The sequence below is a fragment of the Chelonia mydas genome, chromosome 9 (genome assembly GCF_015237465.2).
Source record: "Chelonia mydas isolate rCheMyd1 chromosome 9, rCheMyd1.pri.v2, whole genome shotgun sequence".
NCBI lineage: Eukaryota > Metazoa > Chordata > Testudines > Cheloniidae > Chelonia > Chelonia mydas.
Genome location: NC_057855.1, coordinates 57,138,719 through 57,151,652, shown reverse-complemented (window position 1 = coordinate 57,151,652; position 12,934 = coordinate 57,138,719).

Below are 12,934 nucleotides of genomic sequence, written 5' to 3'. Positions count from 1 at the left end.
TAACAGCCCAGCCCATCTTCGTCCTCAGAGGGCTGAGGCGAGCGGTGCGTGCACACCATGCACCAGCTAATAACAACACAGTGCCCCAGTCTGGTTTGGGTGGCACCCCAATTTGTTGCATTCCTCCCTTTCATAGACCCTTGTCGGGGTCTGACAAGCCTCATAGATGCTTGGGTGGGAGCTGATCCTTAACCCCCTCTTGACTGGTGTGTGTATGGGGGGGGGTCAACTCAACTCCCTCCCCCCACAGCTGGATAGTGACATGAGAGCTCCCCCTTTCGTTGCAATCTACTTTAACCAAGGCAGGTATGGGGAAGAGAAGGGGGGCGGGGGTGATGTCATAAAAACAGTAGAGTTCCACATGGCAGCTTTAGAACCCAGAATGGAAGACTCCAAGATCAGATGTGATCAGGTGTGTGTGTGTGCACGCGCACACGAGCATGTCCTCTGGGGCTGGCACTCTGCAGTTTGGCCATCATCTGGAACCAGAAGCCTGATTTGTTCCTCCGGGGCTTGGTCTCCCTGCCCTAGGGCTGCCTCTGACAGTGAGTACCTGGTAATTTGCTCTGTACAAAAATCTTTTTACAGACCTGATGGCCTGACAGCAAGAGGATCTCAGTCCTTGCTCTGTAATGTGGCACCTTTGTATTGCTCTGGTAAAAGATGAGAAATACAGCCTTGACATTCTGGAGTGTGTCTGTATATGCATGTGCAGATACAGATGTGTGTGCCTGTGTATGTGTGGGACAGTGATTTTCCTGGGGACTGTAATAACAGCTCTTTGCATGGGTGGTGTAGCGAGATTCCGAGACATTGCTGGCCAGCCAGGACAGCCACTCCCTTGGAGGAAAGCAACACGAAGCCTGAAGCAGGTTGGTCTCAGTGGAGGAATGTCTCTCCGTGCCAGTGGGTGACTAGCTGGGCTGTAATAGACAGTGATAAATGCATCCCTACAGCAGTGCTAGCTCAGTGGCACAAGGCAGCAGGACAGTAAAAGAGTATCTTCAGTGGGTCCTAGATACCCTAACAAGGATGACAGGCCTGAAGACTAGGCCTGCCAGCTGGTGGAGGCACATGGAATATCCATTCTCTGTGCCCTAACACTTGTGAGCAGTCAGCTGTGGATCGAAACACACAAGCATCCAGCTTTTACAGTGCTGCACAGGGCAGGATTCCTGTGCGTTTCAATAGGCGTGAAGGATGTGCCATCGCACAGGCCATCAGTGCATCCCCCTGGTAACCCACATGCAGCAGCAGCCAATATCTGACACTTCAGCTGACAGGAGGATTCAAACATAATGCCACCAGGTGGTGCTGCATTGCTGTATGTGAGTGGCCGAAGGATCCCCTCCTCGTTGGCCACTGCAGTGACTATTGCCCAGAGCAGGAGATCCGATTACCCTTCAGTCCAACAGCATCATCACAATAACAACCTGCTCACAGGAACAGAGTGACCAGACTGAAGGACGGCTCCTCATGCTCATCAGAGCAAGGAACTCCTGCCTGTGTGGCTGGTGACGTGGATCTTAACAGGGTCATTGCCCTCATTAGGGGAAACAAAGAGCACTTCAAACTCAGGGCTGGAAACCTAAGGATTCCCAGGGCTCAGAACAGTCTGTCTCTCAGTGGCTTGCAAGCTGATCTTATCTTTTATTTTAGGAACAGGAGACCAAACAATGTCCCTTTCCAAGGTGATCTTTCCAGAACCCAGAGCAGCTGCAGGATATACACTGAATCTAGGTACTCCAACTCACTCAGTGTCAGAACACAGCTGGCTAGGGCCACTGCACCCCTCAGTGATTTGCTCCATGATACCATTTCATGATGGACCACCCTCCTCATATCAACCAGCAGCTCACAAGCTAGTGCCAAAGAAACCCTGGGTGCCATCTGACATGCCCTGCAGGGATCCATCTTGCACTGGCAGAGAGATGGACCAGATGGCTAAGCAGCTCTGTAGTTCCTGTCATACTAAGCCACCCTGTGGGGAAAGTGGGGTTGAGTCCCCTGGGAGGTGTGGCCTACAATGACAGGTACCTCCTCCAATGATAAGCCTGCCCTTGCCAGCTGTGTTCTGAAGCTGTTAGACTAGGGCCTGGGCTCTATTCCATATAGTCACTGCAGCTTCCTTGGCATTGGTAAAATCAGCAGGAAAGGGGTCAGGAGGCCAAAATGGTTGGTCTTGGCTTGGAAGGTGGCAATGGCCGGAATAAAGGTGCGAGGGGGGTATAATCAGGGGCACCTGTGGAGAATGGACCAATCCACACAATCGCACCAGCCTCTACCACTGGCACATCCCAGAGCCTCTCTTTTGTATCTGCCTCTCTTTTGTGAGGCCAGGGTCTCTTGGGCTGCAGGGCTAGTGAGATGCATTGAAAGGATGGTGGTGCTCTCTCACCAGCTTCAATTCATCCTGCTCAAAGCAGGAGTCGTGACTCGCTGCCCTCATCCCAGATGCTGAGTTTTTAAAATATAGTGATAAAGAGATTTAAAAGAATCAATCAATTGGACAGAAGGTCAACCCAGAAAGTGTCCAATCTGGAGTGTTCCCAAAGTATGAAGCCAGCCTTGAAATTCCAGGCACCAGGGTATGAACAGGGAAACTACACTAAACCTGCAGTCCGTGGGCAAAGTCACAAGTCCCTTGTGGCAACTCCAGCTGCCCAGAAGTCATGTGACGCAGTAATGGCTGTGGAGTGCTGGATTGTGGGTGGTGGATTTGTAAAGCCTGACAGGCTCCTGGACTAGTTTCCAGAACGGTCTCGTTAAATGTATCTTCTTCTTGGGAATGGAAACAAGAGCTGGTTTCCCCTTGCCATATGAGTCAGAGCTCCCCAAATCTCCCCAGCCCCCATGTCATCTCGAAACAAGAATTCAAAGGTTCTGCAGAGTTAAAGGGCCCGATCCTCAGCTAATGTAAATTGTCGTAGCTTTGTTGCCTTCAGTAGAACGGTGCCAGACAGTTTACACCAGCTGAGGATCTGACCCAAAGTGCTTGCATGGTGTAAACTGGTAGCAAGTGCTAACAGTGCAATTAGGTTGATTTGGGGATAGAGGATCTTTCCTGCAATAGCATCTCAGGATTACAGAAACCTACTCAGTTTAGGGTGAGGGGAGTCTGATAAACTGTGTTATGAAATAACCCTGGTCATTCTTTCAAGAAACAGCGTGGAGGGATTATCCATTACCCGGAAGCTTCTCTGAGATATCTCACTGATGGTTTCATCCCCCTCCCCCACAAAGCCATACCTCAGGTTATCCATTTCCCTCTTTTCTAGCCTCTCTCTGTCTTTCTACCTTTTCTTCCTCTCGTCTCACTCTCTCCTTTTTTCTTGTGGCTGATCTTGCTTAGACTTCAGGTATCCATGTGAGTAACTCGGTTCCAAACAGCAAACCCAAACCCTTTGCTGCTTTGTGCTGCACTGCTGGTGGATTTTGGCTCCACAGGAGTATCACATAGGGCTCATCAGTGGTGTAGAGCTGGTATATTGGCTCCTACATCACCCCTACTCCTACCTGTCAGCACAGGGGGCATAAGAGGTATTTTGTACACCCTGTATTGTTTACAACTGCCTTCAGGCTATTCTAAATTATGCCAGGGAATTGGCTTGTCAACGCAGCTAGCCCAGGATTGGGAGAGCACAAAGACCACCTTTGCAAGCACCTCTTGAGCTGCAACAGCCACAGCTTGAGGATCTGGGTCACAGACTCACTCATGTGACACAGAACTACCCTGTCTATTGCTTATGTACAGGCTACCCTGGATCCTGCCAAGAGGCCAGTGACCTTTTTGTGGGTGTCTTTGCTTTGGACTTTTATTCCTGTCCCTAGATACATTTTAATTTCTTAAAGCATTTAAAAAGAAAAACATTTCCCCCACACTGAAAGGCACCAGAATAAACATTTGTTACAATGTCAAAATGCTGGCTAAAAAGGGCTTTTTCCCCAGATAAAATGGCAAATGACAAGAGAATCAGGGCAAATAATGGGACTCTAGAAACAGCAGAATCCAGACCCAGCCATCTCTGGGAGCCCCTGCAGGTCCAGGATATTGAGCACATGGGGTACACCCGGGGGCCCTGCAGGCCCAGGAAATTGACCAGGTGGGGGACACTTATCTGATCCTAATAGACAGACCCTCAATACTCCCAGGAAGGCATAACCCACCCCCAAGGTCCTTCCTGCTATATCCCAAAAGGAAATTACTTTTCAATCCAAAATGTGCTGCTCTTTTCAATCCTGCGCATGAGCAGGAAGCACACTGTCCAGGGGAGACACTTGATACTGGTAATGTCAAACCCTGCTGCTGTAACAGTGGGTTCTCAACACCAATTCTATGAAAACAGATATGGGAGACTGATATAAGGGGACAGTTAACATTAATTAGCAACAATTTGTTATTCTCAGAATGAATCCCATGCTGCATAAAATCGATCACTTGATGATGACCTCTTCTGTTCATTCCCTCTGAAGCACCTGGCATTGGCCACTGTTGGAAGACAGGACATTGGGTTAGATGGACCGTTGGTCTGACCCAGTTTGGCTAGTCTTATGTTTTTACAAAATACAGGACCAGACCCAAAAATGGGAAACAACCCAGAGGGAGGGGGCAGTGTAGCCTAGTGAATAGGGCACTGAACTAGGAGCTGGGGTCAATTCCCACCTACACTGATCTGCTGGGTGACCTTGGGCAAATCACGTCCCCACTCCGTGCCTCAGTTTCCTTTTCTGTAAAATGGGGATTATGGCATTGCCCTCCTGTGTAGAGTACAGCTGAAAAGCGCTATAGAAGATCTCAGGATTATTATTATTACATGTATTCAGGTACTTACAAGCCCCATCGGAGCCCCTCCCAAGTATTCATTCTCACAAAACCTCCAACAGGTGGGGCAGTGCTATTATCTCCGCTTTACAGGTGGTGGGGAACCATGGCAGAGAGAGACAAAGTGACCTATCCAAGCCTATGGCAGAGCCAGGAATTGAACCCAGCCCAGTACTTTAACTACATGATCAGCCTTCTTCTTGCATGGGCTGAATCAGGGGGCTATTAATTACACTGAAGATCCCCCATGCTGTCTGAACGTATTTAATGCCCCCATGAGTGTCAGATATCTGAGAAGTCATTGTCAGTTGTATCTTCCATGCAGGATCTGAAGCTTGTGGGGGACAGGGTAAAGAGGACACACTGCTGTTGTATGGCAACCTGTGTCTCCCAGGAATATTTGTAATGCTCAGATGCAGTGTCAATTTAATATCAGATATATTCTCTGTTGGGGGACTCCATTTGCCTCTGGCAGGGGTGTGGACTGGCTGATTCAATAGGGTCTTTTCTATCTTGGCTATGATCCTAAATGGTTCTCTTCATATTTCAGAGTAATTCTCCTCTTCCCTGCTGTTTATACCGTGGTTAGCTGCAGGATTGTAGTTTGCTCTCTGCATTTGTAGGCTCCCACAGCAGCATTTTCATTGTTATGAGCCTGTCTCATGCACTATTAGGATAAGGGAAGCATGAATCCAAACAGCCCTGCTTCCCCTAGGGATGCACAAGAGAGTCTTTATAATAAGTGCTCATAACAGCACAGTTCCTAGCTATGCCTGCAATCAGATCACAAAGTGTGATTCCATGGATCATCCTGGATTCAGACTTCCTCAAATGATGGGGATGTTGGAATCCCAGCTTTATAGCTCAGGCCTTGCCTCTATATTTATAAATTCAGAATCTTTCTTAGTGAGATGCTCTTTCTAGCAAGAAATACACTTAAGAGCCCGTCTGACTGGCTAGAGAATTAAGGGACTACTTTCAAATGTGGGCTGCAATTTGCATCCACTTAAGCCTGCATGAGCACATCCAAACAGGCACTACAGGCACAGTTGTGCATTATTTGGGCCTGTTCCAAAGGCCACTGAAATCAGTGGAAAGGTTCCCATTGACATCACTGGGCTTTGGATCAGGCCCTGTGTGGACAGTTACTCACCAGCATGTTGGGCTCATACCAATTTTTCTGCTGTAATAAAGGGAATTGGTCTGGGAAATTTTCCCCTTAGTAACTGACAAGTCTTTTCTCAGAATAACAAACCCCCAACCTCTTTTACACTTTTCAGTCTTCTTGTGGTCAAAGGATCCCTAAAGATCAAGACTAGGGCAAGGGCAAGCGTGTGAGGGGCCAGGCGGAACCAGGTGAGGAGAATCCAGCCCTGTGAGAAGTCCCCTGGCAGGAAGAAGCCATGGCACTGCTGTTGCACAAGGCTGTGTTTCCTCTGCTGGTCTGGCTGATTGCCTCTGCCTCCTGCCACCAGCCCACCTCCAAGCCTGAGGCCATCTCCCATCCACGCAGGCACCTCTTCAGGATCAGAGAGTGGGGAGCCCAGAAACCAGTCCCAGGAAGACTTCTGGCTTGGCAGAAGGGGAAAGTTTACCCCTTTGCTGTAGGAGAGAGAGGAGACCCAGGCCAGGAAATCCAACGTAAGTAGCAAAAGCAGCAGCTAAAGAGAGACAGGCCCCATGCCTCCAGCTCAATGGGGTGGAAGTAGAGAATGGTAATGCTCGTAGATGGCATATTTTTAAACCCCCCTCTCTCCCGGTGTCTGGAATCTGCAGGCTGAGGTACAGGATGGATGTGAGGCTTATTATTCCCTTGGAGTCAGTTCAGTGCTGGAGAAATGGATAGGATTTGCAGCCCTGAAACTATAAATTCTCTGTGTATCCATAAGAGCATCTACAGCACTGGCCCTAGCTATGTACCCCAACTTGGACCTAAGAGGAACCAGTTTTAGAGACAAGAGAGGAGTTCAGTCACCATAACCCATTCAGTTCTTGGTCACTCTGCTAAAACTGCTGCCAAGGGGGAAGATTAGTGCCAACTGGGCGGGGGATGTGTGATGTGGTTATGAAACTGTCATAGCTAGTTCCTCCACCCCCCTCCCGTGCCAAAGGGGTATGTGGATGTTTCAAGAGGGCAGAATATAATTTGTTTACCCTGCCACCAAATGACCCTCCATTTCCTTTGTAGGAAGGGCTAGGGGTTCAGGGTTGTCTCTCTGATTGCAGATTATTTTTTACTTTTATACAAAGCATCGAGGGCACTGACACTAGACTTATCTCCTCCTCGAGCTCTTGTGCCTTACAATGGCAAAGGACAGTCACAAGGTGAGGCAAGTGAAGAGGTAAGTGTATTCTTAGTTCTAATAGTTAAACACTATGAGCTATGTAGGATCAACGGGGCAAATGGAACAGGAACTGAATTATTATACTATTCATGCTTCAGAATAAATTCTGATTTATTGGTCCTTTTCTAAATCTATTTTTATGAAAAATCTCACTAAGAGACTGAAACTCCTTGCGTCAGTTAAAATGGGTCCTCTTGGTCTCTGTTCAAATAACTATGAGAAAACTCAAACATTTAACAATTAATATTGGGGTCTGTCTACATGGGAACACTCAGGAAAGTTAATCTGAATTACCTAAAGGTGTGGATTTAAAGTGGATGAGTTAAACTGCATTAAATTCCTGTGTAGACTCTCTCATTCAGAATTAAAGTGACTTTAATTCCATTTTGCTTAATTCACTGAATTAAATTAAACCAAATTAAAGCCACGTTAATTCTGAATGAGAGAGTTTTAATGAAGTTTAACTCATTGACTTTAAAAATTAATTTGAATTAACTTTCCTGAGTGTCCCCAGGCAGATGAGCCCTTAGAGATGTTCCAGTCTTTCTGAAGGCTATTCAGGCTGTTTCAGCTTTCCCCAAACCTGCCTTTCAGGTTCCAAAACCTAATGAGATAGAGCCCACCTTCTCCCAAATGTCTACGTTCAGCCCAGGGTCCAATCCTCATGTGGCTTTGGGACCCAGGAGTCTGCCAAGAAAAAGACACACGGGATCTGGCTCTCTATTGCTTCACAGATGTCAGGAGAATGTGTCTATAGGTTCTACTGTACCAAGTTAGAACCTTCTTATATTACCAGGCAACCAGCTTGTTTCATGTAGGCTACTAACAAGCCATCAGGTGGGCACTACCAGCCTGGTCTGCATTGAGTCAAGCGACCTAGAGATGCAAATTGCCCTGGGCCCTATCCTGTTCCCATGGAGGTCAACTGTGTTCACTGGGAGCACAGACAGGTGCTATATTCCATCACCAGTCCTCAGAGCTATCCATTCCTCACTCTCTGGGCTATGGAGAGACAAGGTGGGTGAGATAACTGGCTGGACATGTGGGGAGGCAGCAGGGACTCGCCAATGTGATACTTTATTGGCTCTCCCACAGACAGAAATGCATGTAGAGGATCAGGTGCCACATACCTTCTTCCCCTGTGGTGCTTTTAATGAAGGACATCCCTGTAGCAGATTTTTTATTCTATCCCTCCAGCACCTTGCTCCTTTTGCTGACTAGAATGTGTCACCTCTGCAGGAGTCCGCAGGTCCTGGCTGGCAAACTACATGGACGATCTCTGGACCCATATCCGTGGGTCCTTCCCCCGGGCAGCTCTGTATGCCTTCCCTTTTGCCTTGGGGATCATGCTCCTTCTCTGCTGCATCACGTAAGTGTGCGCATAGCCTCGTGCTCAGTGCACATTACACAGCCCCCCTCCGTGCTCCAATACTGTAGGGCTGATGGTTGTATAAAAATCAGGTAGTCTTCCCTTGGAAGAAAAGACTAGCTTCCTCTTGTCTAGAGCTCTGGGATGAAGACCATGGTTGACAGCTTCATTCCTCTACAGAGGTTCTCAGACTGGGGGCATGCCCCCCTGCAGGGCATGAGAAGCTTTAGGAGAGTGGTGACTGCTGGCCAGGTGCCTGGCTTTGAAGGCAGTGCCGCCACCAGCAGCAGCACAGGAGTCAGGGTAGCAATGCCATATCATGCCACCCTGACTTCTGCATTGCTGCTGGAGGTGGTGCTACCTTCAGAGCTGGGTGCCTAGCCAGCCATCGCTGCTGTCCGCTCTGCCTTCAGAACTGGGCGCCAGTATATGTACTTGTGTGGTGGGAGGGGCATAAATGACTACAGACACAAAGAAGGGGAGTGTGATCAAATAAGTTTGAGAACCACAGCTCTAGCACAATGGAACTCTCAACAACAATGGTTAAGTTCATCTGTGCAGGAGACAGCTTTCTTGGGGGGCTGGTCTGAGACTGTGAAATGAATTCCCCCAGGAACCACAGACCTCCCTGTGATGGGTTGGATCATAGAAACCCCCTTGGGGCTGCCAATTGACGTGCCAAGACTACTTCTGCCTCTGCTTTCCCTGCCCTCCCAGCTTGGGACTTCAGTGCCCTGCCTGGTTTGAACCAGACCCGCTAGACTGCTGCAAACCCAGACCCAGGTCTGAACCACATCCCCTAACAGCTGTAGGCTTAACTGAAAGCAGCTTAAGAAGTGTTCCTGTCTTTAACACTCAGATGCCCAAACAAATCCATAAAGCTTATCCAGGGTAAACTCATAAATTGTTCGCCCTCTATAACACTGATATAGAGATATGCACAACTGTTTGCCCCTCCTTCCCACCCACCCCCCCCAGGTATTAATACATACTCTGGGTAATTAATAAGTAAAAAGTGATTTTACGAAATACAGAAAGTAGGATTTAAGTGGTTCCAAATAGTAACAGAGAGAACAAAGTGAATTACCAAGCAAAATAAAATAGAACACGCAAGTCTATGTCTAACAAAACTGAATACAGATAAAAACCTCACCCTTAGAGGAATTCCAGTAAGCTTTCTTTTACAGACTAGTCTCCTTCTAATCTGGGTCCAGCAATCACTCACACCCCCTGTAGTTATTGTCCTTCGTTCCAGTTTCTCTCAGGTATCTCTTGAGCAAGCTGAAGACAAAATGGAGGGGTTTCCCAGGGGTTTAAATAGGCTCTCTCTTGTGGGTGGACACCCCTCCCTCTCCCTGTGTAGAATCCAGCTACAAAATGGAGCTTTGGTGTCAAATGGGCCAGTCACATGTCCATGCATGACTCAGAACTTACAGGTAGCAGCCATGGGTCACATGCTACCTTGAACATCCTCAAGTAGACTTCTTATGTGGATTGGGGCATTCCAAGATCCATTGTCTCCTAAATGCTTCTTGATTGGGCACTTAATTTGCACATTCCTTTCTCAAGAAGCTGACCAAATGCTTTACAAAGACTACTTAAAAATCAAGCCAGTACACACCCAATATTCATAACTTTGAATACAAAAAAGATACATGCATACAAATAGGATTAATAGATTCAGTAGATCATAACCTTTACAGAGATACATTACATGGGCTATGTAGCATAAAACATATTCTAGTTATGTCATATATACATTCATAAGCATATTTCCATAAAGCCTTATGGGGGCACCGTCAGACCCTCTTCCTGACCTTACTGCCAGAGATTTGGACACTGTCCATGGCGGAGGCAGTACATGTAAAATCCCTGTTTGTCTTTGGTCACACTCCTTTTCAGTACTTTTAAGCCGTACAATATCATTCATAAGTGTTCTAGCAAGTTTTGGGGTTGCTGGCCCCAGATGCCTGAAAACAGGTTGGGGTGTAGTATTGCTAACAGAATACAGACAGCAAAATCTGTTAAAGTGGAGGTGTTTTGGCATTTAGCCACCAATGCCATGAGGCGGTGTGCCTCCGTTTCCCCTTCTACCCAGCAGCATGGGCCTGTTATGCTTTTGCTGCTGTGCCAAGCTTCCAGTCTGTTTATAGGTATAGGCTGAAAAGTAACAGGCTTGTGGGGCTGTCTTGTCACTATCCCTAGCACGTACAACAGTTTCTTCCACAAACCAGGTATGTCCCACATCTTTAAAGTCTTTACCACTAGTAGTAACTCCTTTGTTTTAACCCACAGATGAATTAGCAAAAGACAAAAGATTAACAGCAAATCTACGGTGGATAGGCTTTGTTCACATGAGTTAGCTCATTTAGTGTCTACTGCATTTCCCATTTCTTTGTGTGCCCTGGTAGGCACTCTGATGCAGATTCTTCTGTCTCTTTGGAGAAGGCTTTTAATTCAGGCCTGGGTTTGAGGCTTTGGCAAGGAAAGGGTGAACTGCAATTACGCCTGCCCTCGGCCCCTCCCTCTGGAATTTCTCTGGGCTGGACCCCACTCCCTTGTGAAGTTTCACCCATGCAGAGATTTTTTCCCTCCTGCCTTGAAAAGACAGTTTTACCTCTTATAAGCGTAGCAAGAACAACATCTTTCAATGGGGTGCTTTGGATTGGTAAGACTCCTTTGGGCACCCCACTTTCTGTTCCCAAAAGGTTAGCTGGGGGGTTGCCCCCTTCCGAGAGATCTGACCCCCAGTTTTCCCTTAAACCCTGATCCACAGGAGAGGGGTCTGGTATTTTAAATACAGATTCTTCACCCTCGTCCTGGGAAAGATCCTCCCTAAAAAAGGTGGGCAGACTCTCCGACCCCTCCTTCACCTTCCATCTGGGCTTCCCTCTGGGTCAGCCATTCCTGTGTCCCCCAAAAGGACTCACAGCTACCAGCTATGACAGACCCTTCACTGGCCAGCAAAATTCCCCCCCTTTCACTCAGGTTGGGCTTGCTTCCAGCTACAGAGTCCTTGGGGTCTGTTCCCACCGCAGCGGTCACTAGGACCCCAAATTCCACCTTCAGGACACGTCTCTGTGCACCCCAGTGCAGGGCCCTGCCCCCTGCTGACCTGCAACTTCCTGGCAGTCAGCAGCTGGGGTGGCCCCCCTGCTACAAGGTGGTGCATCCCCCTCCCCTGGGGAGATGATTAAGGGACAGGAGCTGGCTTTGTGCAGCCCCTCCCTCTGGAACTTGCCTTGAGCCCAGCCCCCGGGCTACAGGAACTGTCCACAACCATCCCTGCCCCCAAAGCTGCATTCTTTACTGCTACGGAAGAGACATCCTCCTATTCCCCAGCAGTCCATGTGACTTTCCCCCCCAGCCCCGTGGCTTTTAGCCAAGATTCCTGCTCACTGCTAACCAACCCTGGGGCAGATTCTGCCACATTAAAGAAATCATTCCCCAGTAGAAACAGTGCAAAATTGTGTGCCACTGTTGCAACAGTCAGCTCAGCCTGCAAATCACTAGTTTGCATGTGTACTTTAGCTAAAGGGGCAAGGACTTTGTGACCCCCTACCAGCTCCAATTCTGCCAGTTTCCCTGGCAATAAATCCTTCTCCTGGATCAGGTCCCTCCTGACCATAGAAATCTCGGCCCCTGTGTCCCTCAATCCAAGAAGCTTGTTACCATTCAGTTTACCAGCACGCATATGCTCACTGCTTGGTTGTGTGGAAGCAAGCTTTATAAATCCTGTGTGGAAAGAGGCAGCAGCTGGGCTCTGAGAAGCAGCAGCTTCATGTGTTACTTTCTGCCTGTTTCCACTCAGCAAGGGACACTTATTCCTCAGGTGCTCAGTGGACTTACAATGGTAGCATCTCTTGCGCTCCTCTGCTTGTCCAGGAGACTTGGGATGAATAACAGGGGAATGGGGATGTGAACACCCAGCCTCCTTTTCCCCAGGCGTAAAATGGTGATTCTGCTTTCCCCCAACCCTGCACCCCTCTGCCAGTGGTTTGTGTTTAATTACAGCTTGTGATTGCTCATAAGAGTCTGCAAACCCAGCTAATTCACCCACCTTTTTGTCCCACAAATACTGTTTTACATCATCACTGCACATATTTAGGAATTGTTCCTGAGTAACCAAATCACACATTCCTTCCAAGCTTGTAATGCCTTTCCCCCTCATCCACTTATCTACCAAATCTCTCATTTCATTTACATAAGCCACACTATTCAATCCAGATCCCCTCTTAAGACTCCTGAATTTAAGCCTGTAGGTTTCAGGTGTAACCTGAAACTGTTTCAAAACCAGTTCCTTAAATTTACCATAGTTTGAAGCATCATCAATAGGCATCTTATTGAATATGTCCAGGGCTCTGCCAGTCAATTTTGCAACCACAGTGGTCACCTTTT